General features: G+C 45.5%; 1 protein-coding gene, 1 long non-coding RNA gene and 1 other non-coding gene across 9 annotated transcripts in view; all 3 read left to right on the top strand.

The window, feature by feature from the left end:
* Nucleotides 1-20,208, top strand: part of BAG1 (BAG cochaperone 1) — a 57,483-nt gene extending 37,275 nt beyond the window's left edge. For 5 of the 7 annotated variants that reach the window (XM_060155220.1, XM_060155215.1, XM_060155218.1 and 2 more), the window contains 3 exons: nt 16,486-16,677; nt 17,893-18,008; nt 19,167-20,208. The gene's annotated coding sequence lies outside the window, so the exon portion shown is untranslated. Of the gene's footprint in view, nt 1-16,425; nt 16,678-17,892; nt 18,009-19,166 lie in introns of all 7 variants that reach the window. The other 2 variants (XM_060155222.1, XM_060155219.1) reach the window with 1 other exon arrangement.
* A 2,636-nt stretch (nt 20,209-22,844) lies between these two features.
* LOC132524000 (U1 spliceosomal RNA) lies at nt 22,845-23,013 on the top strand. Its single transcript, XR_009541766.1, has one exon. It is a non-coding gene; the product is annotated as a U1 spliceosomal RNA (small nuclear RNA).
* Nucleotides 23,014-23,865: 852 nt separating this feature from the next.
* LOC132523719 (uncharacterized) overlaps nt 23,866-27,694 on the top strand; it is a 46,462-nt gene continuing 42,633 nt past the window's right edge. The window contains exon 1 of the long non-coding RNA XR_009541622.1: nt 23,866-24,192. This is a non-coding gene — a long non-coding RNA (uncharacterized LOC132523719). The remainder of the gene's footprint in view (nt 24,193-27,694) is intronic.

The following is a 27,694-nucleotide window of genomic DNA, read 5'->3' as shown; positions in this document are numbered from 1 at the left end:
ATGAACATGTGATCCCTCTCTTGAAATTATTGAATTATTATCATCAATTCAATTAAAATTATTCAATCTCATTGACTTGAGGATGAAAACCAAACCCTTTGATATAGCATACATGTTCCTCCATGACTGGGCCTTTGCTGGCCTCTTTAACTTCATCTCTGGCCATTTAACCCTTCACTGCAACAGACAAAACCACCCACCAGGGTTTTATGCCTCCAAACCGTTGCTCATGCTGCACCCTCTGCCCAGATGCCCCTCTATCACCTCCTTGGTACTCTCTTCCCAAGCTCTCAGTCCTCCTCAGTTTGGGTCCCTTATCTGTACAGATATACATCCCAGTAGCACCTGTAATGTTCCCTGGCCCTTTCTTGCTTATGTGACTGTCTCCAATATTTCCTAAGAAAGAGGAGTGGAGGACATCTGATTCGCCTCATATCCCCAATGCCCTGCACAGGGCCTGGCATATGTGTTGATTATATGAATACATCTGGGACTGAATGCAACTTCAGGACAGCAAGGAGCCCAACTTCAGATGCTCAGTCAGCTGGGCTTGAGGGCTTCAGAGTGCTCTGAAAACCAGGCTGAACTCCAGTTGGCCCAGTGGGTCCAGCCACTGACCACACTGTGCTATGTCCATACGGGAACAGAAGTGGCACTCTATTCCAAGGGCGACACTTTTTCTAGTTCTTGGCCCACCTGGCTGGGCTCCCAAGAACCCAAAATCTCCTCCAAACCCTAGATGTGGTACTTCATTCCAAAAGCCATCCTAAGCCCATCTTTAGGGCTCACAGACAGCAGCTTCAGTACCTGCCCTCTCTCCTGGTACATGGAATCCTGGCTCGATCGCCATCAACTAGAATAAATTTTTAGGCCAGTCTCACCCTAGGAGTGACCTGGGGTCACGAGAGATCTGGTGTTCTGGGACCATGTGTCATCCAAACAATTCCACTTACAGGCATAGCTCAGAGCTCAAGTCCTCTGAGCTAACATATAACAGAGCTTAGAACAAAGGCTCATGAAGTTCTACTTCTCCCCTTCCAGAGCCTGATGGTCTTTAGAAAGACCACCATAGGTTATTATGGCCAGGTGCAATGTGACACCACTCCAGATCACTATTAATCTGATAGGGTCCATGGGTTGCAAGCAACAGAAAGAGACTGCAAAATGGGGATTTTCCAGAAGAGTGTGTGGTGGTCTTGGGTTGGACTAACTCAGGAATATATCATCCTGAGATTTTAGATTTGCCAAACTACATATGCCAAACTACACACCCACAGGTGCCATGACAGTTCATCTTTTCTCTGTGTCCTCACATGGTAAGAAGAAGCAAGGGAGCTCTTATGATCTGATCACCTCCCAAAGGCCCCCTCCAAATACCATCACATTAGAGATTAGGTTTCAACATAATAAATTTTGTCAGGACACATTCAGTCTATAGCATGAGAGAAAGAACAGTTACAAGGGCCTGCACCAATATATGTTTCGGGCACCCTCAGTGGCCCATCCAACGGATGGAAAACATCAGTTTTATCTTCTGACCAACAATAGTCTATGTGGGAGGGGCTTTCCTGGTGGCGCGGTGGTTAAGAATCCGCCTGCCGATGCAGGGGACACGGGTTCGAGCCCTGGTCCGGGAATATCCCACATGCCACAGAGCAACAAAGCCCACATGCCACAACTACTGAGCGTGTGCTCTAGAGCCCGCAAGCCACAACTACTGAAGCCCGTGTGCCACAACTACTGAAGCCTGCACACCTAGAGCCTGTGCTCCACAACAAAAAGAAGCCACCGCAATGAGAAGCCCTCACACCGCAACAAAGAGTAGCCACCACTCGCCACAACTAGAGAAAGCCAGTGCACAGCAACAGAAGACCCAACACAGCCAATAAATAAATACATACATACATACATAAATACATAAATAAATAAATAAAATCTATTTAAAACAATAGTCCATGTGGGAATGTGCAAATCCCATGCTGAATACTTTTGTAGGGCTGGTGGCCCTAGAGAGCTGTTGTCACTCACTATTGTCTGTGTGATAGCCAATAGCCTCCAATTTCTCAATAGCCTCATTTTAGTGAATGTAAAATGATAACTCATTGTGGGGTTTTTTTGTTGTCTTTTTTTGTTTGTTTTGTTTTGTTTTTCCTTTTCTAACATCCCTATTGGAGTATAATTGCTTTACAATCGTGTGTTAGTTTCTGCTTTACAACAAAATGAATCAGTTATATATATACATATGTTCCCATATCTCTTCCCTCTTGCGTCTCCCTCCCTCCCACCCTCCCTATCCCACCCCTTCAGGCAATCACAAAGCACGGAGCTGATCTCCCTGTGCTATGCGGCTGCTTCCCACTAGCTATCTACCTTACGTTTGGTAGTGTATATATGTCCATGCCTCTCTCTCGCTTTGTCACACCTTACCCTTCCCCCTCCCCATATCCTCAAGTCCATTCTCTAGTAGGTCTGTGTCTTTATTCCTGTCTTACCCCTAGGCTCTTCATGACATTTTTTCCCCTTAAATTCCATATATATGTGTTAGCATATGGTATTTGTCTCTCTCTTTCTGACTTATTTCACTCTGTATGACAGACTCTAGATCTATCCACCTCATTACAAATAGCTCAATTTCGTTTCTTTTTATGGCCGAGTAATATTCCATTGTACATATGTGCCACATCTTCTTTATCCATTCATCTGATGATGGACACTTAGGTTGTTTCCATCTCCGGGCTATTGTAAATAGAGCTGCAATGAACATTTTGGTACATGACTCTTTTTGAATTATGGTTTTCTCAGGGTATATGCCCAGTAGTGGGATTGCTGGGTCATATGGTAGTTCTATTTGTAGTTTTTTTTTAAATAAATTTATTTATTTTATTATTTATTTATTTAGGCTGTGTTGGGTCTTTTGTTGCTGTGCACGGGCTTTCTCTAGTTGTGGCGAGCAGGGGCTACTCTTCGTTGCAGTGCACGGTCTTCTCATTGCGATGGCTTCTCTTGTTGCAGAGCACGGGCTCTAGGCACATGGGCTTCAGTAGCTGTGGCACACTGGCTCTAGAGCACAGGCTCAGTAGTTGTGGCGTATGGGCTTAGCTGCTCCACAGCATGTGGGATCTTCCCAGACCAGGGCTTGAACCCGTGTCCCCTGCATTGGCAGGCAGATTCTTAACCACTGCGCCACCAGGGAAGCCCTATTTGTAGTTTTTTAAGCAACTTCCATACTGTTCTCCACAGTGGCTGTATCAATTTACATTCCCACCAACAGTGCAAGAGGGTTCCCTTTTCTCCACACCCTCTCCAGCATTTATTTTTTCTAGATTTTTTGATGATGGCCATTCTGACTGGTGTGAGATGATATCTCATTGTAGTTTTGATTTGCATTTCTCTAATGATTATTGATGTTGAGCAATCTTTCATGTGTTTGTTGGCAGTCCGTATATCTTCTTTACAGAAATGTCTATTTAGGCTTCTGCCCATTTTTGGATTGGGTTGTTTGTTTCTTTTGTTATTAAGCTGCAGGAGCTGCTTATAAATATTGGAGATTAATCCTTTGTCAGTTGCTTCATTTGCAAATATTTTCTCCCATTCTGAGGGTTGTCTTTTGGTCTTGTTTATGGTTTCCTTTGCTGTGCAAAAGCTTTGAAGTTTCATTAGGTCCCCTTTGTTTATTTTTGTTTTTATTTCCATTTCTCTAGGAGGTGGGTCAAAAAGGATCTTGCTGTGATTTATGTCATAGAGTGTCCTGCCTATGTTTTCCTCTAAGAGTTTGATAGTTTCTGGCCTTACATTTAGGTCTTTAATCCATTTTGAGCTTATTTTTGTGTATGGTGTTAGGGAGTGATCTAATTTCATACTTCTACATGTAGCTGTCCAGTTTTCCCAGCACCACTTATTGAAGAGGCTGTCCTTTCTCCACTGTACATTCCTGCCTCCTTTATCAAAGATAAGGTGACCATATGTGCGTGGATTTATCTCTGGGCTTTCTTTCCTGTTCCATTGATCTATCTTTCTGTTTTTGTGCCAGTACCATATTGTCTTGATTACTGTAGCTTTGTAGTATAGTCTGAAGTCAGGGAGCCTGATTCCTCCAGCTCCGTTTTTCGTTCTCAAGATTGCTTTGGCTATTCGGGGTCTTTTGTGTTTCCATACAAATTGTGAAATCTTTTGTTCTAGTTCTGTGAAAACTGCAAGTAGTAGTTTGATAGGGATTGCATTGAATCTGTAGATTGCTTTGGGTAGTAGAGTCATTTTCACAATGTTGATTCTTCCAATCCAAGAACATGGTATACTTTTCCATCTATTTGTATCCATCTATTTGTATCTTTCATCAGTGTCTTATAATTTTCTGCATACAGGTCTTTTGTCTCCTTAGGTAGGCTTATTCCTAGATATTTTATTCTTTTTGTTGCAATGGTAAATGGGAGTGTTTTCTTGATTTCACTTTCAGATTTTTCATCTTTAGTGTATAGGAATGCCAGTGATTTCTGTGCATTAATTTTGTATCCTGCTACTTTACCAAATTCATTGATTAGCTCTAGTAGTTTTCTGGTAGCATCTTTAGGATTCTCTATGTATAGGATCATGTCATCTGCAAACAGTGACAGCTTTACTTCTTCTTTTCCGATTTGGATTCCTTTTATTTCCTTTTCTTCTCTGATTGCTGTGGCTAAAACTTCCAAAACTGTTGAATAAGAGTGGTGAGAGTGGGCAACCTTGTCTTGTGCCTGATCTTAGTGGAAATGCTTTCAGTTTGTCACCATTGAGGACGATGTTGGCTGTGGGTTTGTCATATATGGCCTTTATTATGTTGAGGAAAGTTCCCTCTATGCCTACTTTCTGGAGGGTTTTTATCATAAATGGGTGTTGAATTTTGTCGAAAGCTTTCTCTGCATCTATTGAGACGATCATATGGTTTTTCTCCTTCAGTTTCTTAATATGGTGTATCACGTTGATTGATTTGCATATATTGAAGAATCCTTGCATTCCTGGAATAAACCCCACTTGATCATGGTGTATGATGCGTTTAATGTGCTGTTGGATTCTGTTTGCTAGTATTTTGTTGAGGATTTTTGCATCTATGTTCATCAATGATATTGGCCTGTAGTTTTCTTTCTTTGTGACATCCTTGTCTGGTTTTGGTATCAGGGTGATGGTGGCCTCGTAGAATGAGTTTGGGAGTGTTCCTCCCTCTGTTATATTTTGGAAGAGTTTGAGGATAGGTATTAGCTCTTCTCTAAATATTTGATAGAATTTGCCTGTGAAGCCATCTGGTCCTGGGCTTTTGTTTGTTGGAAGATTTTTAATTACAGCTTCAATTTCAGTGCTTGTGATTGGTCTGTTCATATTTTCTATTTCTTCCTGATTCAGTCTTGGCAGGTTGTGCATTTCTAAGAATTTGTCCGTTTCTTCCAGGTTGTCCATTTTATTGGCATAGAGTTGCTTGTAGTAAACTCTCATGATCTTTTGTATTTCTGCAGTTTACTTCACCTTTTTCATTTCTAATTCTATTGATTTGAGTCTTCTCCCTTTTTTTCTTGATGAGCCTGGCTAATGGTTTATCAATTTTGTTTATCTTCTCAAAGAACCAGCTTTTAGTTTTATTGATCTTTGCTATCGTTTCCTTCATTCTTTTTCATTTATTTCTGATCTGATTTTTATGATTTCTTTCCTTCTGCTAACTTTTTGGGGGTTTTGTTCTTCTTTCTCTAATTGCTTTAGGTGCAAGGTTAGGTTTTTTATTCGAGATGTTTCCTGTTTCTTAAGGTAGGCTTGTATTGCTATAAACTTCCCTCTTAGAACTGCTTTTGCTGCATCCCATAGGTTTGGGGTCGTCGTGTCTCCATTGTCATTTGTTTCTAGGTATTTTTTAATTTCCTCTTTGATTTCTTCAGTGATCACTTCGTTATTAAGTAGTGTATTGTTTAGCCTCCATGTGTTTGTATTTTTTACAGATCGTTTCCTGTAGTTGATATCTAGTGTCATAGCATTGTGGTCGGAAAAGATACTTGATAAAACTTCGATTTTCTTAAATTTACCAAGGCTTGATTTGTGACCCAAGATATGATCTATCCTGGAGAATGTTCCATAAGCACTAGAGAAAAATGTGTATTCTGTTGTTTTTGGATGGAATGTCCTATAAATATCAATTAAGTCCATCTTGTTTAATGTATCATTTAAAGCTTGTGTTTCCTTATTTATTTTCATTTTGGGTGATCTGTCCATTGGTGAAAGTGGGGTGTTAAAGTCTCCTACTATGAATGTGTTACTGTCGAGTTCCCCTTTTATGGCTGTTAGTGTTTGCCTTATGTATTGAGGTCCTCCTATGTGGAGTGCATAAATATTTACAATTGTTATATCTTCTTGAATCGATCCCTTGATCATTATGTAGTGTCCTTCCTTGTCTCTTCTAATAGTCTTTATTTTAAAGTCTATTTTGTCTGATATGAGAATTGCTACTCCAGCTTTCTTTTGGTTTCCATTTGCATGAAATATCTTTTTCCATCCCTTTACTTTCAGTCTGTATGTGTCTCTAGGTCTGAAGTGGGTCTCTTGTAGACAGCAAATATATGGGTCTTGTTTTTGTATCCACTCAGCCAATCTGTGTCTTTTGGTGGGAGCATTTAGTCCATTTACATTTAAGGTAATTATCGATATGTATGTTCTTATTCCCATTTTCTTAATTGTTTTGGGTTCGTTATTGTAGGTCTTTGCCTTCTCTTGTGTTTCTTGCCTAGAGAAGTTCCTTTAGCAGTTGCTGTAGACCTGGTTTGGTGGTGCTGAACTCTCTCAGCTTTTGCTTGTCTGTAAAGGTTTTAATTTCTCCATCAAATCTGAATGAGATCCTTGCTGGGTAGAGTAACCTTGGTTGCAGGCTTTTCTCCTTCATAACTTTAAATATATCCTGCCAGTCCCTACTGGCTTGCAGAGTTTCTGCTGAAAGATCAGCTGTTAACCTTATGGGGATTCCCTTGTGTGTTATTTGTTGTTTTTCCCTTGCTGCTTTTAATATGTTTTCTTTGTATTTAATTTTCAACAGTTTCATTAATATGTGTCTTGGCATGTTTCTCCTTGGATTTATCCTGTATGGGACTCTGTGTGCTTCCTGGACTTGATTAACTATTTCCTTTCCCATATTAGGGAAGTTTTCAACTATAATCTCTTCAAATATTTTCTCAGTCCCTTTCTTTTTCTCTTCTTCTTCTGGAACCCCTATAATTCAAATGTTGGTGCGTTTAATGTTGTCCCAGAGGTCTCTGAGACTGTCCTCAGTTCTTTTCATTCTTTTTTCTTTATTCTGCTCTGCAGTAGTTATTTCCACTATTTTATCTTCCAGGTCACTTATCCGTTCTTCTGCCTCAGTTATTCTGCTATTGATCCCATCTAGAGTATTTTTCATTTCATTTATTGTGTTGTTCATCATTGTTTCATCTTTAGTTCTTCTAGGTCCTTGTTAAATCTTTCTTGCATTTTGTCTATTCTATTTCCAAGATTTTGGATCATCTTTACTATCATTATTCTGAATTCTTTTTCAGGTAGACTGCCTATTTCCTCTTCATTTGTTAGGTCTGTGGGTTTTTATCTTGCTCCTTCATCTGCTGTGTGTTTTTCTGTCTTCTCATTTTGCTTAACTTACTGTGTTTGGGGTCTCCTTTTTGCAGGCTGCAGGTTCATAGTTTCCGTTGTTTTTGGTGTCTGTCCCCAGTGGCTAAGGTTGGTTCAGTGGGTTGTGTAGGCTTCCTGGTGGAGGGGACTAGTGCCTGTGTTCTCGTGGATGGGGATGGATCTTGTCTTTCTGGTGGGCAGGTCCACGTCTGGTGGTGTGTTTTGGGGTGTCTGTGGACTAATTATGATCTTAGGCAGCCTCTGTGCTAATGGGTGGGGTTGTGTTCCTGTCTTGCTAGTTGTTTGGCATAGGATGTTAAGCACTGTAGCTTGCTGGTCGTTGAGTGAAGCTGGGTGATAGTGTTGAGATGGAGATCTCTGGGAGATTTTCGCCGTTTGTTATTATGTGGAGCTGGGAGGTCTCTTGTGGACCAGTTGGGTTGTACATTGTCCTGAAATTGGCTCTCCCACCTCAGAGGCACAGCACTGACTCCTGGTTGCAGCACCAAGAGCCTTTCATCTACACGGCTCAGAATAAAAGGGGGAAAAAGTAGAAAGAAAGAATTAGTAGAAGTAGAAAGAAATAAAGGAGGGAGGGAAGGAGGGAGGAAGGAAGGAAGGAGGGAAGGAAGGAAAAAAAGAAAGAAAGAAGATAAAGTAAAATAAAGTAAGATAAAATGTAATAAAGTTATTAAAATAAAAAAATATTAAGAGGAAAAAAAAACGGACGGATAGAGTCCTAGGACAAATGGTGGAAGCAAAGCTATACAGACAAAATCTCACACAGAAGCATACACATACACACTCACAAAAAAAGGAAAAGGGGAAAAAAAATCATAAATCTTGCTCTCAAAGTCCACCTCCTTAATTCCGGATGATTGGTTGTCTATTCATGTATTCCACAGATGCAGGGTACATCAAATTGACTATGGAGCTTTAATCCGCTGCTCCTGAGGCTGCTGGGAGAGATTTCCCTTTCTCTTCTTTGTTCTCACAGCTCCCAGGGGATCAGCTTTGGATTTGGCCCCGCCTCTGCGTGTAGGTCGCCGGAGGCGTCTGTTCTTCGCTGAGACACGACGAGGTTAAAGAAGCCTCTGATTAGGGGTCTCTGGCTCACTCAGGCCGTGGGGGGGGGGAGAGGGAGGGGCACGGAGTGCGGGGCGGGTCTGCGTCGGCAGAGGCCGGCGTGACGTTGTACCAGCCTGAGGCGTGCCGTGCGTTCTCCCGGGGGAGTTGTCCCTGGTTCCCGGGACCCTGGCAGTGGCGGGCTGCACAGGCTCCCCGGAAGCGGGGTGTGGATAGTGACCTGTGCTCGCACACAGGCTTCTTGGTGGCGGCAGCAGCAGCCTTAGCGTCTCATGCCTGTCTCTGGGGTCCGCGCTTTTAGCCGCGGCTCGCGCCCGTCTCTGGAGCTCCTTTAAGCAGCGTTCTTAATCCCCTCTCCTCGCGCACCAGGAAACAAAGAGGGAAGAAAAAGTCTCTTGCCTCTTCAGCAGGTCCAGACTTTTCCCCGGACTCCCTCCTGGCCAGCCGTGGCGCACTAACCCCCTGCAGGCTGTGTTCACGCCGCTAACCCCAGTCCTCTCCCTGCCTCCTACCGAAGCCGGAGCCTCAGCTCCCAGCCCCACCCGCCCCGCCTCTCGGGCTAGTGAGTGCCGATCGGCACCGATCCTCTGTGTGTGAATCTCTCCGCTTTGCCCCCCGCACCCCTGTTACTGTGCTCTCCTCCGCGGCTCCGAAGCTTTCCCCCTTCGCCACCCGCAGTCTCCGCCCGCGAAGGGGCTTCCTAGTGTATGGAAACCTTTCCTCCTTCACAGCTCCCTCCCATTGGTGCAAGTCCCGTCCCTATCCTTTTGTCTCTGTTTATTCTTTTTTCTTTTGCCCTACCCAGGTACGTGGGGGGTTTCTTGCCTTTTGGGAGGTCTGAGGTCTTCTGCCAGCGTTCAGTAGGTGTTCTGTAGAAGTTGTTCCACGTGTAGTTGTATTTCTGGTGTATTTGTGGGGAGGAAGGTGATCGCGTCTTACTCTTCCGCCATCTTCCCGGAAGCTCTCATTGTGGTTTTAATTTGCACTTCCCTAAAGACTAATGATGTTGGACGCTTTCTCATGTGCTTTTCGGCTATTTGCACATCTTCAAGGGTGTGTTCAAGCCTTTTACCCATTTAAATAAATTGGGTTGTACATTTTTTTTTAAACAACAGGAATTTATTTTTTAATAAATTTATTTATTTATTTTTGGCTGTGTTGGGTCTTTGTTGCTGTGCGTGGGCTTTTCTCTAGTTGCGGCGAGCAGGGACTACTCTTTGTTGCAGTACGTGGGCTTCTCATTGCGGTGGCTTCTCTTGTTGCAGGAATACGGGCTCTAGGTGTGTGGGCTTCAGTAGTTGTGGCATGCAGGCTCAGTTGTTGTGGCTCACAGGCTCTAGGGCGCAGGCTCAGTAGTTGTGGCACACAGGCTTAGCTGCTCCGCAGCATGTGGGATCCTCCAGGACCAGAGCTCAAACCCGTGTGCCCTGCATTGGCAGGCGGATTCTTAACCACTGTGCCACCAGGGAAGCCCCAGGAATTTATTTTCTTACAGTTTTGGAGGCTGTAAGTCTGAGACCAGGCTATAATCTTACAATGGGATAGTACTCAGCAATTAAAAAGAATAAACTAGTGTAGTTCATCTTTGTAAACAGTTGCTGGTGAATATGCAGAATGATACAACTGCTTTGGAGCATTATTTTGGGTGTTTCTTAAAAAATTACACATACATCTTCCTTATGACCCAGCAATTCCACCCAAGATAAATAAAAACATATGTCCACACAATGACATATGCATGAATATTCATAGCAGCTTTATTTGTAGTAGCCCCAAAGTGGAAACAACCCAAATGTCCCTCATCTGGTGAATAGAAAAACTGTGAAACATCCATACAGTAGAATACTACTCAGCAATAAAAATGAATTAACTCTGGGGCTTCCCTGGTGGCGCAGTGGTTGAGAGGCCGCCTGCTGATGCAGGGGACGTGGGTTTGTGCCCCGGTCCGGGGGAATCCCACGTGCCACGGAGCGGCTGGGCCCGTGGGCCATGGCCACTGGGCCTATGTGTCCAGGGCCTGTGCTCCGCAACGGGAGAGGCCGCAGCGCTGGGAGGCCCGCATACCGCAAAAAAAAAAAAAAGAATTAACTCTTTATATGTGCTATAACATGAATGAATCAAAAACATGATACTTCCCAAATGAAGGCAAACATAAAAGAGTACACACTGTATAATTCCATGTATATGAAGTTCTACAACAGGCAAAGCTTATTTATAGGAACAGACAGAAATGGATCAGTGTTGCTTTTAGGGAAGGGTGTGGGGAGGATTTCCTGGGAAGGGCAGAAGGGAATTTTCTGGGGTGATGGCGATGTTCTATATATTGTTTAGAGTGATCACACTGAAGTATACAATTGTCAAAATTCATCAATTTAAACATTTAAGATCTGTACATTTCATAGTATATAAATTATATCTCTTTAAAAAAACTGAATTAAGCTTCAATTTATTTATTTATTTATTCGGCTGTGTTGGGTCTTCATTGCGGCGCAAGGGCTTTTCTCTCTAGTTGCCTCGAGCGGAGGCTGCTCTTCATTGAGGTGTGTGGCCTTCTCATTGCGGTGGCTTCTCTTGCTTCTGAGCACGGACTCTAGGCATGTGGGCTTCAGTAGTTGTGGTGCACAGGCTCAGTAGTTGTGGCGCACAGGATTAGTTGCTCTGTGGCATGTGGGATCTTCCTGGACCAGGGCTTGAACCCATGTCCCCTGCCTTGGCAGGCGGATGCTTAACCACTCACTGTGCCACGAGGGAAGTCCCTATGCCTCAATTTTAGATTGCTATCACCAGGTGGCAGTGGAAACTAATTTCTAAGAGTCCAACTGTAAAGTGTGTGCAATGCCTAAGATTTGTAAATCATTCTATTAGTGAGTGTTCTTGAAAGCATGAGGCACAGTTCTGTAAGCATGAATTTTAAATTTCAATCAGTAGTATTGTGCTGGAGGTCTCTTTGTGTTTCTTACCCTCCCCCTGCCCCATTCAGCACCGTGTTTTAAAGATCTAACTACTCTGTTGTGTGTCTATCTAGCTCATTGCTCCTTACTGTGACAGAACATTCCAGTGATGGATGCCTCATTGTGTCCAGCCCTCCAATCACCACAAATAACTTTGTGATAAAATATCCTCTTACATGTTCTTTATGCACCTGTGTAAGAATTTCTCTAATGATATAACCAGGAGTGGGGTCCTTCCCAGCTCCACTCATAATATTTATTTATTTGTACATTTTTATCCCCTCTACTTCATAAATTCCCCCAAAACTCTTTGTGCTAAAACAGCTGAATCCAGGCAACATCCCAAACTTTTAAATTAAAGGAAATGTATGCTGTGAGTCGTTTTATTTGTATGTTTCTCTGTAAAATGTGTAGTGCTCTTTGTGATGTCGTTTAAATTTACAAAATAGTATTGTTGACTAAGATTTTTTTTCTTTTCTTTTTTTTTTTTTTTTTGCGGTACGCGGGCCTCTCACCGCTGCGGCCTCTCCGGTTGCGGAGCACAGGCTCCGGACGCACAGGCTCAGCGGCCATGGCTCACGGGCCCAGCCGCTCCGCGGCACATGGGATCCTCCCGGACCGGGGCACGAACCCGTGTCCCCTGCATCGGCAGGCGGACTCTCAACCACTGCACCACCAGGGAAGCCCAGATTTTTTTTTATATAATTTATTTTTTCATTTATTTTATTTCTGGTTGTGTTGGGTCTTCGTTGCTGCATGCGGGCTTTCTCTAGTTGGGGCGAGCGCGGGCTATTCTTCGTTGCAGTGCACGGGCTTCTCATTGTGGTGGCTTCTCTTGTTGTGGCGCATGGGGTCAGTAGTTGTGGCTTGCGGGCTCTAGAGCACAGGCTCAGTAGTTGTGGCACACGGGCTTAGTTGCTCTGTGATCTTCTCGCACCAAGGATCGTACCCGTGTCCCCTGCATTGGCAGGCAGATTCTTAACCACTGAGCCACCAGGGAAGTCCCTGTTGACTAAGATTTGAACCTCCAAATTGATAATCGTGGATTATCTTCTACTGAATAAATTTCTCCTGATTCTTTGTGGTAAAACAGCTGAATTTAAGCAACATTCTAAATTTTAAATTACAGGTGATGTTTTAGAACAAGAAGTTTTCTCAACAGTGGCACTATTGACATTTTGGGCCTGATAATTCTTTGCTGTAGAGGGCTGTCCTGTGCATTATAGGATGTCCCTGGCTACTACCCACTAGATGCCAGTAGCATTCCTCCTCCCTGGTTGTGACAACCAAAAATGTCTCCAGACATTGTCAAATGTCCAATGAGGGGGGCAAATCACCTCCAGTTGGGAACCACTGTTTTATGGTAAACAAACTCTGGGATTCACTTGGAACCCTTTTGCTAGACTCTCCCCCCCCCACTTTTGATTTTTAATAAATTTATTTATTTATTTTTGGCTGCATTGGGTCTTTGTTGCTGCATGTTGGCTTTTCTCTAGTTGCAGCGAGAGGGGGCTACTCTTCATTGTGGTAGGTGGGCTTCTCATTGTGGTCTCTTCTCTTGTTGCGGACCATGGGCTCTAGGCGTGCAGGCTCAGTAGTTGTGGCGCACGGGCTTAGCTGCTCCGCGGCATGTGGGATCTTCCCGGACCAGGGCTCGAACCCGTATCCCCTGCATTGGCAGGCAGATTCTTAACCACTGCGCCACCAGGGAAGCCCCCCGCCCCGCACCTTTCTTTCTGTCAGTTTATTTCTACCCTAATCTCAACTACAGACTTGTATTACATGGTCATTTAAAAAATGTCCGTTCCTGCTTTCTAGCTGGAATAACGTTCTTTCTGGAGATACTTACCAGAGCCCTTAGCCTCTTAGTGGTCTGAGCACCAAATAGTCTTTGCTAGGTTTCCTGGCTTCCCTGTCTCAGACACTAAAGTGCATCAGAGGAGGAAGAGGGAGTCAGAATTCTCCTTGTGTCTGCTCCCGGAGGAATCCAGAAGAGCAGGTAGAACCCCACAGTGGCTGATAAGATCTTAAGAGTCTGTTGACCCAGTCTGCAAGGGGAACAGAAAAAGGGGGTCTCTCTTTTTAGTTCTCACATCCTCTCCCCTCCTCTCTCTAGATCTCTCTCTTTATTTATTTATTTATTGGTTTGCACTGGGTCTTAGTTGTGGCAGGTGGGCTCCTTAGTTGTGGCTTGCCAGCTCCTTAGTTGCGGCATGCATGTGGAATCGAGTTCCCTGACCAGGGATCGAATCTGGGCCCCCTGCCTTGGGAGCTCAGAGTCTCAACCACTGCGCCAGCAGGGAATTCTCTCTCTAGATCTCTTTTGTAACAATTTTTATCTACAGTCCTTGGATAAGCACCCAGAGTGATGACTGTCCCCTATATTCCTCAGCACACTAGCACTGTAACTTTCTCAGGAAATTTCTCTGTGTGGGAATTTCCTAGCGGTCCAGTGATTAAGACTCAGCACTTTCACTGCTGAGGGCCCGGTTTAATACCAGATCAGGGAACTAAGATCCTGCAAGCCAAGCAGCATGGTCAAAAAAAAAAAAAAAAAAAATGAAACGTTCTCTGTGGTCAAATAAGTGAGGGCAACACTGCCTACTGAATCCCTGTCTCGGACACTGGCAATGCCCATTAGATCATTAAAGACATTGAGATGTCTTTAATGTGTGAAGGCGTTACCACCCCTAGTCCTAGGAGCAACAGCAAAAGCTGCAGCTGTGCGAGCGAGACCGTTGCACAGGAATTTAGGAGGAGGGATGCAGCTCCTCAGATGTCTTTTTTTTTTTTTGGCCGTGCTGCACGGCATGCAGGATCTTCCCTGACTAGGGATTGAACCCAGGCCATGGCAGTGAAAGTGCAGAGTCCTAACCACTGGACTGCCAGGGAACTCCCTCAGATGTCTATTTTTAACCTAGCATTTCCCAGACTGACTACAGAACTTTCCCATTCCTCCTCCATTGTTTAACAAATATTTATCGGTATTAACACCCCCAGAGCTGGTGTCCCAAGGAACACAGTTTGGGAAATGTTGTCTTAGCTATTAACAACCTACATCTTTTGTAAATTGCCTTCAAAAGCCATTAATGTGTTCATTCTTTTATTCAAAACACTGTTGGGCATCCACCATCCTAGTATGAGGACTACAAAGATTACTCGTCCCAGCAGCCCCCCCGGCAGACAGATGAATCAGATTGTGTCAGTAGATATGTGAAGGTCTGAGCCAGATGTTGGGGAAACAGTGGAACCCAGTGATTAATTCTGACACTGGAGTTCTGATAACCTTCACAGATCAGGCAATACCTCGCTAAGCCTAGAATACAAGATCGAGTCCCTTAATCCTTACAGTGTCAGGGGCTTGTTAGAAAGGCAGAATCTCAGGTTCCATGTTGGAACTACCAAGTCAGAACCTGTGCTTTAACAAGATCTCCAACGGATCTTTTTGTACATTACTGTTTGAGAAGCACTGCCTTAAAATGAGCACACTGTCTGACAAGAAAGTAAACAGAAACAAAATGCAGTTCTGTGTGATGTCTTGGCCAAAGGCTGACCTAGCAGCCTCCAGGCCAGGCCAGTCAGACAGGATAGAAGGGAAGATGGGCAGAGGCAACAAGTGTGTTCTTTCCTCTCCTCACCCTCACCCAGCAATGACTGATTCAGCAGGTAAGGCTACAGGCATGTCATCTGGTAGCAGGGACAGGTAATGAGGCCATACCTGTGGTCCTTCCTGCCTAGATGTCTGCCATGACTGGGTAGGCATAATGGGTTTGACTGGAAGGAAGGGAAAGAGTAGGGTTTGGAGGGGAAGGGGGTATTTCCCATTACGCTCCCAGAGATACCATCTCTGCTCTGGACCAGGCAAATGGCCAGCCACAGAGCCACAGAGCCCAGGGTTCAGGGCTCAGGGCTCAGGAACTTTTAGCTTCTTCCTCTTGATCCTCAACATTTGTTGAGGGAAGAGGTACAGGGAGGGTTCATGGCACCCCAACCCACTGGGAAGGAAAGAAGTTCAGGGCGAGCGCACCTCGACGCTGAGCAGGTGGCCCAGTTTTGCAATCTCTTTCCCTCCACAGGTCATACGCTTGTCTGGGTGTAGCCCTGGGCACTGGTGGGGCGAGCTCTGTGGGCTACAGTGAGACTGAGGGCAGGCTGGGCCTTTGCTAGGGGCCCTGGTGAGGATCCGGGAAAAGGCTTTTCCCACAGACTAGGCTGTGATGGGTGGAGGGCGACTAGCCCAGGGTGGGGGTAACTAAGGGGAAGGAAACTGAAAACCACAACATAAATAACCACAATGAAGGGGAGCAGAATATGCCACCCCCAAATAAATGCTTTGATAAATTGATTATTTTGAGATGTAAGCACTTGAAAAATAGCAAATGTAGGGAGAGGCTTTCTCTGAACTCTCCTTATCTGCCTAAGGATAGATCTTCCAGAAGAACTCATTTGTCATAGAGTCCCTCCCCGGTGGTATCATCAACTAGGGAAGAGAGGAGACTAGAAGTTGATAGCACACCCAGAAGATAAACTTTGTCATGAACTACCATACCTTCAATCTAAGGGCCCATTCATCTGTCCTTAAAATCATTTCCTCTCACCTGAGAGTCCTACATTCCCTGCCCGAACCCCCACCCCTTCCCTATTAAGATGGTATTTAATCCTGAATTCTAAGCCACATCAGGGCATTCGTTATTCACTTCCCCCTGGGTATCTCCAATGAGGTATACAGGTTAATCAACTTCTGTTTGTTTTTCTCTTGTTAATCTGTCTTTTATTACAGGAGTCTCAGCTAAGAACTCAGAAGGGTAGAGAAAACATTATTTTTTCTCCCCTACAACAGCAAAACAAAACAAAACAGCAAAGTACCAACACCAGCACTGCCCCTGCCCTTAGGAGGTCTTACGTGTGATGCATCTCCCAGCAGGGGGTGCCTCTCTGCACCCTCCAGGGGCCAGAAGAGATGAGGTGAGCACCCAGTGCCTGAATACACCAGGATGAAGACTTCTAGCTATTCTACCTAGATACTCCAAAGGTAAGTCAGGCAGCAGTAGACAGAGATGGGATAGGGAGGTGGCATTTGAAGCAGAGGGAAGGGCCCACAGAAAGGCCCAAAGGCAAGACCACACTCACCTGGGTGGGAAGAGGGATCAACTTACATATCTCCATCCAGTTCTGATGAAGCTGGCCCTATTGTGTTTTCTACTCTCCAAGGACACCATTCATACCCTGTGCCTGTCACTGTTGGTAGAGTCCCTGTTTGTTCCCCAAGGACAGGACTACTTGTGACTCACTTTGTTTCCCAGCAGCCCACTACAGGGCCCAACCTAACCCTGACTGTAAGACTAAGAGCTCCCCATATCTCCACGGTAGGTGCTCAGGACACCTGGATCCGTTGTAGCAACCCTGCTCCTGCAGGCAACCTCCTCAGAAGGGTACCTGTCTCACCACCTCCTACTCTTTTTTGAAGAAAGGGTTAACTTAGAGAGTTGTTTGCTGAGGTTCCTGACAGCAACCAGGCCAAGGCATATCTGGGGGCGGATTCCTTGGCTGGGACTTGCCAGGGTCAGTCTGGTTTGTTCCTGATAACGTGAGCAGAGGATGATATATGTGTGCTCTAAAAAAACCAAATAAAATTCTGGCTGCAAAAGTAATTCATGCTCATTGTAGAAAAATTGGAAAATAAAGAAAAATATAAATGAAAAAATAGATACCACCTTTAATCCCACCACCTAAAGGCAACCTCTTTATACATTTTGGTGAATTCCTTCCAAGTTTTTTTTTCCCCCTTTGCATATCTGTGTACATATTTAACATAGCTGAGATCATACTGACTATGAGTTTCATGCCTTCCTTTTTCACTTGGCAGTACATTATAAGCTCTTACTCATTTGCTGTAATCATCATTAATATTCCATTCTACCCGTATATAATTTAGTTAGGTATGTCCCTGTAGTGGTTACAGATTTATATCACACTTCGACTGGGAATGTGCAGAAAAACTGTGATTTCTATATTCTTCGTCTCTAGCTGATCTAGTCTCCTGCACAACTTCCTACCTCCTTAATAGGGAAAATTAACAGTGAGTCTAACTAAAGAATAATCTGAAGAAATAATTTGAATAGCCTGCCTTTAAGGCTATGTGATCTATGTGATCCCATTTTGCATGTCAGAAACCTTAGTCTTCCTCTTTGCATCTTTTCTGTAACAAATTCTAACCCCTGTTCCTCCTGCCTTCTCATGGATACAGAATCGGCCAGGGTCTCAGCAGAAAACAGATGGCTTACTCAACGCAGTCACTGAAGAGTTTCATAATGGGACTACCTACAAAGATGCCAGCAAGCCTAGGGTAACACGTAAGAAATGGTGAGGCACTCAGGACCAGAAATGTGTGAGGGCGTTACCACCCCTAGTCCTAGGAGCAACAGCAAAAGCTGCAGCTGTGCGAGCGAGACCGTGGCACAGGGATTTAGGAGGAGGGATGCAGCCATGGCCTCCCCCGTGGTCTGGCTGAGAGGGAACTAGGGGAGTAATGACTCTGACATCTCTCTCCACCTGCCCTCTATCTCTTTTCAGGGCCTCCCATTGGCCCAACTGAATGGGAAGGCAGGGGAACAAGTATTCTGCAGAGGTCAACCTCCCAGTATACAGAGAGAGTGGAAAACGGTGGACAAAGGATTTGAAGGGGCAAGTGAAGAATAACTAGCCCACGTGATTTGTGCTGAGGAAGAAAAAACCAAAAGGAACAAGCACATTAATACTTTTCAAATCCTATCTATTATTGGACTTCCAAGTTACTTCTTATTTTCACTTTTATAAATAATGTTTTTTCAAATGGGGACATCTCTCAAACTCTAAATTTCCTACTGAAGTTAATATATAATGAGAAGAGGTGCAGGGTCTCCCAGAGTCCAATTGTATTAGTTAAGTCTCTCTCTCTTTTTTTTTTGCCGTGCCGCTCAGCTTGTGGGATCTGAGTTCCCCGACTAGGGGTTGATCCCGGGCCCTGGGCAGTGAGAGCACAGAGTCCTAACCACTGGACTGCCAGGGATTCCCAAGTTAAGTCTCTTTTGTTTATAAGTTACAAAAACACACCAGAGCTAGATTAAACTGAAAAAAAAAAAGAGGGGGACATTAATTATCAGGATTATTAGGGTACTAGAGAGTCTCCCAGGGCCCAGTGGACTTCAGGAGTGTAGGAACAGCAGCTGCAAGGAGCAGCTGCTCCCCCTAGGGCTGAGGCAGCCCACACCGCCATCCCATCCTCATGGCTAAGACCCAGACCTTGTAGGAGAGGGTGTAGCTGTGGTTCACAGGATGGTAGAGAAGTCACTATGGTGCTGCACTGGCAGAGCAGAATATGCTGGAAATCCACCCTCTAGAGTGCTTGGGATGTATTTACTGGGGTCCCTCTTCTACAAAACCACCTGTAGCAGTAGTGCGAGGGGAAGCTGGGGCGTTTGGATGATGGTGGCCACTGTGCACTGTAGGAGTCGGATGCTAAAGAAGCCATCTGTCCTGCAGGAAGCTGATGCAAGACAAGTCACTTGCATCGCAGGAGCTGGATACTGGAAAAGCTGTCCAGGCTGTAGAAGCCAGGTGCTGCCTGCCACAGGGGCGGGCTGAGCAGAGCACACCGGAATCCGGAAGGAAAATCCCTCCTACAATGTCTCTCCAGTGCCCTCTACTGACAAAGCTTAACATCTGTCAGCTCGCAAAGGAAAAATTTTGAGATGATCCACTACATTTCTGCAGAGCAGACAATGAAGATTGAATTTGGAGCTGAGAGGCAATAGATTGAGAACTAGCACAATCCCAACTCCATATGCCCATAGGAGGGACGATGACTGATCCAGCTGGTGCCACCCCTGGATTGGTCAGTCACCTGTGCTGAGAATGGAACTGCATTCATAAAAAGAGAAGCAGTGAGCATGGACAGGCAGGTGCAAGAAAGCCAGCTGGTCACCAAGCAGCCTTCGGGCTCTCCAGGGGAGAGAAACAAGCACCTTAGTCATTAGAGAAATTGTCTGTCCTATAGATCAAGGACATTTCATCAAGCTTCACCATGGTTTGAAAAAATACTCCTCAAGACTACCCGTTTTCTTTTATTCAAACATGCAGCTCACCAAGAAACCTTCTGATGTTTCCTCCCATCTACACAAAACCAGATGAGGGACAGATTTTGGGCAGTGGCTACGTATTCTGCTGTTTGAAAAGGGATATCATCCACCATAATCTAATAAATCAGCCTTTGATGTTATCAGCCATGGGTGTTATTAGTGAAAGTCTGTCACCAAGAATTTGTTCTTATGTGGTGCAGTAAGAAGTAAGGTTCTGACCCTGAGGAGCTGAGAACCAGGTTTTGGACTCGAGGGACTCAGTCAGGGTGTTCTCCTGAAGGATCTGTAGCCTACATCCTACACAACATCAATGCTAGCACATTCCCCAAGGAAGAACCCTGAAGAACCCATGGATATATCGAATTCTATATATGTCCAACCAACAATCAACCTTCCTTCCTCCCTTCCTTCCTTCCTTCATAAATAAACAGCATATTTACTACTGAGCCAGCACTGTTTTTTTTTAATTAATTAATATTTTATTTTTGGCTGCATTGGGTCTTTGTTGCTGTGTGTGGGCTTTCTCTGGTTGTGGCGAGCGGGGGCTACTCTTCATTGTGGTGTGCGGGCTTCTCATTGTGGTGGCTTCTCTTGTTGTGGAGCACAGGCTCTAGGCACATGGGCTTCAGTAGTTGTGGCGTGCGGGCTCAGTAGTTGTGGCTCATGGGCTGTAGAGCACAGGCTCAGTAGCTGCGGTGCACAGGCTTAGTTGCTCTGTGGCATGTGGGATCTTCCTGGACCAGGGCTCGAATCCACGTCCCCTGCATTGGCAGGCGGATTCTTAACCACTGTGCCACCAGGGAAGTCCAACAACCATTCTTTAGTTGCTGGACTTTTGGGCTGTTTCCAGTCTTTCACTAATTTATGTAACACAGAGATGAATGTCTTTGTGTTTAGTGTTCTTTTTGCTGTTGTTTTGTATTTCAAGTGATTCCTTTAGGATAGATAATCAGATTTGGAAATAAATTGGTGTCAAATCGTATCCTCCACTTTTTGCGGGGGGGAGAGCATGAATATTTTATAGACATTTGAGACCTACTTACTGCCCAATGACTTCAGAAATGTACCAATTACAGTCCCACTAGAGGCTATTTCAGGACATCCTGACTTGGAGTATTACAGTTTGAAATGTGTGCATGCGTGTGTGTGCATACCTATGAAATCTTGCTTTCTTTACACTTCTTTAGTTAATATTGGGGTTGGACGTTCATCCCACACTTGTTATCTCTTGTCCTCTTTTGGAGTATTCTGTTCAAGTCCTTCACAGTTGAGAAGTATTTTATTTCAATCTCTGGGGAATTTCATGTCCCAGATTCTCTGTTCTGCCCTCTTTTGGTTGGAGAGGGGCTCTTTTCCCACCTGTTAATCCTTTGGAAATTCCCTTCTGAAGTCAAGTTCCTTTGGCATAGGAGGACAGGCTTGGGTGGCTAAGAGCTTCCATGGGGCTGGAAACAAGTGTATGGAAGTCTGAAGCCTGCAGAGCCAGTTGAACTTTCATCCCTGGTTGGAGAGTTTTCAAACGGAAGGAGCTCGTCTCTACATAATTTTCTTTTCACTTCCCATTTTTAAACATCCCAGAGGGACCCTGGGTGATTTCCTTCTCCTTATTTAACTCAAATTGAATCTCTGAATAAACTATGTCCCTCTTAGGAGCCTCAGACACATATTTAGAGGAAATGTGTCATTTAAAGTGCTTTTTTTTTGAAGTCATGTGAGAAATTATCAGAGTAAGAATCTCCTCACCACCCTCTGTGCTCTGTGCCTTCTTTAGCTCAGAGCCAGGAGAAAAACTTTCTCCTCTTCCTCCCCGCCCCCAGTCCTTTTCCCTTCTGAGTCTGACACAGAAGAGACTTGCACACAGGTGGTAAGTGGCAAGCATAGGGCAGTTGCATGTGTTGAAGTAAGTGTGGCATGTGCGGGAGTGTGAGAGATAATAAAACGCATTCATGTGGGGAGTGAGGCTGAGCAATGATAATCAAGGGAGCTCTAGGGAGAAGGGGCCATTTGTGGTCACCTTAAATGATTAACAGGATCTTGAAATACAGTAAAGGAGTCAGCTAAGTTTCTATCAGTTTCTACTCTGGCCTCACTGGTAGGTAGAGAATCCTGGTTCTCTGTGTTGATGCCAGAGACAGTTATCCATCCATCCACCATCATCCTTTCATCCAACCATCCATCCACCCATGCACACATGCATATATCATCTGACATTTTATTCATTCATTTGTTCATTCTTCCAATGTTCCCTCCATCTTTCCATCCATTCTTATGTTATCTATCAAGGCCCTACTCTCTGCAGCACGCTGAAGGCAAAAATATATATTTTTTTGTCTTTTTAAAAAATAACTTTATTTATTTATGTATTTTTGGCTGCGTTGGGTCTTCGTTGTTGCGCGCATGCTTTCTCTAGTTGCAGCGAGCGGGGGCAACTCTTCTAGTTGCAGTGCGCGGGCTTCTCATTGCAGTGGCTTCTCTTGTTGTGGAGCACGAGCTCTAGGCATGTGGGCTTCAGTAGTTGTGACTCACGGGCTCTAGAGCACAGGCTCAGTGGTTGTGAGGCATGGGCTTTGTTGCTCCGTGGCATGTGGGATCTTCCCGGACCAGGATTCAAACCCATGTCCCCTGCCTTGGCAGGCGGATTCTATTTTTTTTTTTTGCGGTACGCAGGCCTCTCACTGTTGTGGCCTCTCCCGTTGCGGAGCACAGGCTCCGGACGCGCAGGCTCAGCGGCCATGGCTCACGGGCCCAGCCGCTCTGCGGCATGTGGGATCTTCCCGGACCGGGTCACGAACCCGTGTCCCCTGCATCGGCAGGTGGACTCTCAACCACTGCGCCACCAGGGAAGCCCGGCAGGCGGATTCTTAACCACTACGCTACCAAGGAAGTCCCGGCAAAAATATTAATAAGACAGTTTAGCTTTCAAGGAGAACATAATCTAGTGTTAGGCTGGACAACTTAAAAACAGGTCATAATACTGTGCAATAAGTCCACCCTATAGGAGTTTGTTTAAAATACGCCTCTATGAATGCCCCTTTTCCCCCAAAAGCCTTACCTGACCACTCGATCTAAAATAGGTTATTGTATACTTACCTGGCAGGGGAAATACCACGATCAAGAAGGTGGTATTTCCCAGGGCGACGCTCCTCCGTTGCACTCCGAGTGTGCCGACCCTTGCGATTTCCTAAAATGTGTGAAAGAAACTCAGTTGCATAATTTGTGGTTGTGGGGGACTGCGTTTGTGCTCTCCCCTTTAAAAAAAAAATAGGAAAAATATAAAATAGGTTCTTGTTACTATTCTTTTTCATGATATTCTTTTTCTTTTCCTTTAGAGTGTTTATCACAATTTGTTAATATAATAGTATGTTTATTTGCTTAATTTCCGTGTCCCCAGTGGGGGTAGGTTCTATGTCTGCTTTGCTTACAGTGAATACTCAACCCCTGGTCCCGGCTGGCACACAGCAGGCCCAAAGGAGACATTTATTGAGTGAATTAACAAATAAGCACTGATCGTACCCAGGCATGATGATTTCTTGCACTAAACCAGTGGTTCTCAAAGTGTGATCCTTGGACTAGCAGCATCAACAACACCTGGGAACTTGGTTTGGAGTGAAAAGCCTTGGCCCTACCTGTTCCTTCACAAACTGGTCCCATACCCAGAAGGCAGGGAGAGACCAAAGAAAGAGTTAGACCACTCCAGATTGGTAGGTGGCAGATTTAATAAGCAAGGGTACTTACTTCTGAGGCTTGTCTTTGGCGCCTGCAAGACGAATAGATCCCTGTACCTGCCCACCAAAACCTTAAAGTTAAAGAGACCTTAACTGGATTCAGTCATATATTCAGTCCAGACAGTCTCAAAAACACCTTTCTCTCTCAAGGCTACGTCCTTGAAACAGCTCCCACTGTGGGAAAGTAGGCTGAGCCTACATTCCAAAGACAAAGGGTGTGGGAGGAGCCTGCGACTGCCTGAGTCCAGCTGGTGGGTCAATCAGTGGTCATGCCCTCTCGATTCTTCCTCCAACACCAGCCCAGACCAGAATAGAATCAGAAACTCTGGAGTCAGCAGTCTGTGCTTTAACAAGCCTTCTGGGTAATTCTGATGGAGACTGAAGTTTGCAAGCACTGTACTAAAGTGATAAACGGCCATTCTCGTCTACCGTAGACATCTGTGGATTTTAGCACAGAGATAAGAGTAATTATGTCTGGACTGGGAAATACTTCATGGAGAAGGTGCCATTTTTAAGGAAGCCTCAAGCTAGATAAGCCAGAGAAAAGCAATTCAGGCAGAGTACTGTGTACCCAAAGGCACATAGGCATGGATTAGCCTGGCCTTTGGAGGAGTCTATAAGTAGTTCTGCGGGAGGGTCCCGGACATGGCAGGGAGATTAGGACGGAGATGGAGGCAGGCGCCTTGAATGCCAAGTTTCAAGCAGGTAAGTAACTTGGTACCCCGTTTCCCCTCCCCACGGCTGTCCAGACTGACCTGAGTCAGACTTCCGCGGGCTCACTTCCCGTCCCCGCCTGCCTTTTTCCTCCTTCCCTCTTCTCCCAATTCTCCCACCTCCTTCTTTCCCCTGGGGGTGAGACGGCCTAGCTTCCAGGCCAACTCCACTCCTCCCCGACCCGTCCAACTCGCTGACGTCAGCTGGGCCGGGCGCGCCTGGTTGGCGGCTTTGGAGCCAGGCCCCGCCCCACTGCGCGGCTTTGGGGGAAAGCCCAGGATGCTGGTCTGCGTCGAGGGAGCCGCGCAGGCGCCCTTGGTACAGGGCGTCGCGGGGCTTTCAGGGCTCGAGAGAAAGAGTCCCTGCCTCAGGAGACACCTTGCTTCCGAGGGAGCGGTCCGTGGTGTCAGTGTCGGTTGCTCGGGACCCACGCTTGCGTCATTTAGCGCCACCCCCCCCCCAGGGGAACTGGCTTCCAGTCTGCGCCCTCTTCTCCGCGACCGACCGCGCTGGTGACTCACAGAAGGACTGGTCTCCAGGGTCCTCAACCCAACGGTGCCTGGAGGCGATGAAGGGTGATAACAGACTTCCTAAAAATAGGTACTGTTTACCGAGCACTTCTTAGTGTGCTGGCATTGAGTCACCTACACCTTGTAGTTCTCAACTTTATGCAACCCAGTGCCCTTTTCTTATAATACGTTTCAGTGCCACTTCAGCATTTATAGAGAATGTAACCAGCCCACATCCCAGTTCAATAATATTAAACCACAAAATGCCACAATTAGTGTAAAGGGGGAAATAGAAAGAATTTATAATAATAGAACATATAGTTCATGCTCACTTGGGCAGCACATATACTAAAATTGGAACCATACAGAGAAGATTATGTACATATATACATACACTTGTTTTTTTCAGCAGGGAGATGCTTGGGCAGACCCTCACTAGAAGATATAATGAAGTAGTTATTCCCCACCAATCTGCAACAACTGCAAATGCAACCGTCACTAATACAGACATGTTATAGTAATGGCTCAAATACTACCAGTACTGTTGCAATTGCATTATGCTTTTCTGCAGTGGTGAACTCTCCTGCTGAAAAATTCCAAATAAAACAGAATCCAGCCTTCCCTTGATTGACATGGTGCCCTGCTGCCTTTTGTTCACCCCTCCAGATCCATTCTCCCTCATTCTCCCCAGGGCAGAGACCACTGGCACATCATATCTCACTGAATCCTTACAAACACATTTGGACTGGGTATCATTATTTCACACATGTAGAAATAGGCTCAAAGAGATCCAGAAAGCTGCTTAGGTCTGTCTGTGGTGGGTCTTGAGTTCAGACTCAGATGTGACTGGATTTAAGGCCTCTGTTCCTAATTGCAAAGCTGCACTGCCCCTTCGCAGTTTGCGTCTTTGTCAGAGTCAAAGGACAGAGAGAGTGCTAGAGGAGGTCAGGTCTAATTCTCCATAGAGAAGAGGGCCTTCACCAGAGATGTACTAGTCTAGGTATGCTGGGCTATGGATAATAACATATAGCCTCAAAATTTCAGTGGCTTGGAATTCCGTGATGGTCCAGTGGTTAGGACTCCGTGCTCTTACTGCTGAGGGCCTGGGTTTGATCTCTGGTTGGGGAACTAAGATCCTGCAAGCCATGCGGCAAGGCCAAAAAAAAAAAAAACCAAACTCAGTGGCTTAACATACAGTAGAGATTTATTTCTTGCTCCAGTAAAGTCCACAGCAGATCTTCTTGGTAGGGTGGCTCTCTCCTGGGCAGCTCTCCTTCAAGCGGTGAAATGAGAGATTCGGCCTTCTTCCATTAGGAAGCTCTGCCACCTCAGAGCCTTTTGCTTCCAGCCTCACAGCTGAAAGGGAGAGGGTGTGGAAGATTACTTGGAATATTTTATGGGCAAATGTGGAGGTGGCTTGCATTTCTTCTACCCTTCTCCTATGGGCTGAACTCAATCACATGGTCCATACCTAGATGCGAGGGGGCCTGGGAAATGTAGTCTGTGTTTGGTGAGCACAGCCATGTCTCTGCAGAAATGTCAAGTTCTTCCAGTCCCTATACTAAGAGCATAAAAAAAGGAGGCTTAAGTTCGTGTCATCTTTTTTTTTTTTTTTGCTATGAATACCTTTTACTGAAATACTGTAGGACTCACTTTCACAGTAAGGTACCTAAACTGTTTCTAACACAGGAGCCAAGTAACATCCAACTCTCCATGTACAGTGTCTTGCCATTTCTAGAAAAATCCTTTCACATTTTTTAAAATTAGCTTCGGCTGGAAGGCCTGGGCTAATGGTTGAAGCCCAGAGTGTTTCTGAAGATGCTGCATGAGAGTTTTCATTGCTGCTTCGGAGGCTGGGAGCCCCACTGGCCAATGAGGAGGCCAGAGCCCCACTGACGTATGAGGAGGCCAGGCAAGATGAGCTGGAACATGTGGGGGGAGCTGGGTTCTGCACTTATTCAGACTATGGGTTTCTCATCATCCTTCCTAGATGGGCTCTGGAAGATGGTCTCTTTATGTCTACATGTTGTGCCGCACCCCACAGGCCTACAAGGCCTGTGCTTGCCCTGCTTCAAGACTGAAGAAAGAGCCCGGAGTCAGCAACAGAGACATCAATGATTTAATGGATGGGGGAGCTTATACATCTGAAGCAAGGTCCTGGAGCGACAGCCCACCATGTGCAGCGGGCGGCAGGCAGGACATGGCGGCAGTCTTCACTCCAAGTGTTATCTTTGCTGTTGATCCGCTGAATGACTACGCCTCCTATCCTGCCCCCTTTCAGGGCCTTAGTTTCCTCATTTGTTACATGGTTGTGGAAGCCAAGCCCTCAGAGCTGCATGATGGCCAGATGTAATTGGTAGGATAGAGTGGTTGTTGGGGGAAATCATGGAGAGAGCTGCCTCCTCCTGAGGTCTGACCTTGCCTAATGTCTCTCCGGACTCCACTTTCCACCTTCTGCAGCCAGGAGGCCCAGCAGGACCTCCTGGTTGTTGAGGAGGCCTTCCCTGCGAAGCCTCAAGTGCCCATGGTCCCTCTGAACACTGGCATTGTTGGGGAAGAACGGTTCTGAGTAATTAATGAAGAGTGAAATCCAGATACTAGAATCTACCAGAGAACTCCAGCAAGCGCCCTGGGACCCAGTGGAGGCCCCAGAGAACCTGGCATGAATCCAAGGAGATGCTGGAGCTGTGGCCGAGGAGCTGGGCTGGTGTGTGTTGGGGAGCCTATGCTCACTTAAGTGGTCGTCCACAGTTTGGTCTGCCCCAAACCTCTCTTCCAGGAGTCAGCTCTCCCACACCCAAACTACAAGGTTGCAGTGGGAACTGTCATGTTTCTACAGTTGGCCCCTGGCCCCTGGTCACTTGATTGGTCCAGGGTCAGGCACTTGACCCACACTGGAACAATAATTTTTCTGCTTGGGAATTTTGGAGAGAGAAAGAGCTATTTTAACTTCTCTCCAGCTGATTGGTCCAATAACATATAAC

This window comes from Lagenorhynchus albirostris, chromosome 7 (assembly GCF_949774975.1).
Source record: "Lagenorhynchus albirostris chromosome 7, mLagAlb1.1, whole genome shotgun sequence".
Lineage (NCBI taxonomy): Eukaryota > Metazoa > Chordata > Mammalia > Artiodactyla > Delphinidae > Lagenorhynchus > Lagenorhynchus albirostris.
Note: the sequence above shows the minus strand (reverse complement) of the source record. Positions and strands in the feature narration are given on the sequence as shown.